We start from the raw sequence: 2057 nt of genomic DNA, 5'->3' as shown, positions 1-2057 counted from the left end.
CGTTTCTTTTTGGAATGAAACATGAAGACAAACTAAAGGACAAATAAATAAATAGTTAGAAGTTAAAACAACTCTTCTAAATTATTTTCTGACATTCCAACATTTATCATAAAAATAAAATGATGAATGAGTTTATTAGATATTAGACTTGGAGCAAATACGCTGCACCAAAAACACCAAATGATAATGACAACTTAATAACAAATAATGTGAACAGTATTTCAGTGTGCAGTGTTTCTTGGTAAAGTAGAGATGGATGAAATTTATTCATTTATTTATTTATTTATTTATTTATTTATTTATTTATTTATTTATTTATATCTGGACATGTAAACAAGAGAAACGATCAGAATAAATAAAAAAGAGACAATCATCCAGATGAGTCATGCAGCGTTCACGTCACACTTGAATTTTCCAATGTGTGCGTTACATGTTCGAAAAGACACATATATATATATATGTATATATGTGGTATACACAGATAAAGTATTTTAAGCAGTAGTCAGTGCAGTTTTAGAGTCAATGACCCCCGTTTCCGTGTAGACGGAGTCGCAGTATTTATCAAATAGTTCCAGCTTGGGACGTGTCTTGAGGAAGTTGTGTTTCCCAGAACACAACAAAAGTTCGGTGTTTTCACATTTTCACGTCCGGCTCTTCAGTGACGTGACGCTTCGCTGAACCCGTGAAGCCTCGGCGTGCCCGAACACGCCACGTGAATAACCAGACGCCTGCAGCTCCGAGGAAAACCGTGATCCCACGTTGAGTAATCCTATAATCAAAACGTGGAAGGAAGAGCCGAGGCGTATCATGACAACACTGTGGGATCCTGTTATTACGGTGAAGCAGACGGTAAATGTCAACATGTGTAGTCAGGCCCCGGCTAAGTGATGTTATGATGTCTACAGTTCAACGGGATTTCTGGAAACAACCTGAAGGTGGAAAACTTCGATTAAAGCTGTTGTACAAGCAGCCATGTCGTTATGTGAGTAATGAGCTTATGACCGCAAACATGAAAGATTCTTAAACATGTACAAGCAACTGTAAGAATTTCACACAACGATATTAAAATATACATTACATCTGTTAATGTATCCCTATTTTCTAAACTACTGTAAGTTTACTCGCATAATCTTGATACTTCTTTTATATGAAACCAAATGTTTTCTCCGTTTTGTACGAACGGTATATATATATATATATATATATATATATAAAACTACGATCAGCAGTCATACAACGCCACCTTTTCATGAACATTCTCTGCACATCAGAGACCGAACGCTACAAAACTATGAGAGGAAACAGGAATGTCAAAGAAACACAAACACGTTCCGTTTCACATTTCTGAGGTGTCCTTCACTTTGAAAAACACACACACACACACACACACACACACACACACACACACACACACAAAACAGTATATTCAAAGTCGATCTTTACTCTATTTACAACACTCAAACTATAAATATTTTTAAACAAATTATATATTTATTAAATATTGAACAAATGCAAGTTTCACTAATTGATAACTTTGTTTACGTCTTCAAAATGCTGAGGGGGATTATTATCATTACTATTCTGTGTTTTTACAGTTGACCTGTTATGTCGCTTTAAATAAATAGCTTCACTTTGAGCAGAAGATTTTTCTAAATAAACTTTTTGAGGAAGTGCAATCAAATTTAAAGAGTTCCCCTCTGGGATTATTCTATTCTAGTCTATTCTATTCTATTAACTGTATTTGTTGCATTGCTGCCATCTGCTGGACAAAGTCTCCAAGTATCTGCACATTTCATTATGGGCCGAGCAGAAAGGCCGAGGCCTCCAAAGCAATAATAAGTTTCAACATACCTTATTTATTGATTAAAATAAAACTTTTTCATAATAAGTTCAGAATGTTCACTTTTCAAGGGCTACAAATATCGTTTGTGTTGTGGAGAGTGTTAAACAATTATGTTGTGCCCAGAATAGATAACTCGTACTGCTACTATATTAATGAAGTATTTTTTTTTTGTATTTCCCGGTGACGTCCGACAAAACAGATACACTGAACGCAT

This window comes from Lipophrys pholis (genome assembly GCF_963383615.2).
Source record: "Lipophrys pholis genome assembly, chromosome: 19".
In the NCBI taxonomy this organism is placed as follows: Eukaryota; Metazoa; Chordata; class Actinopteri; order Blenniiformes; family Blenniidae; genus Lipophrys; species Lipophrys pholis.
This window is presented reverse-complemented; position numbering follows the sequence as displayed.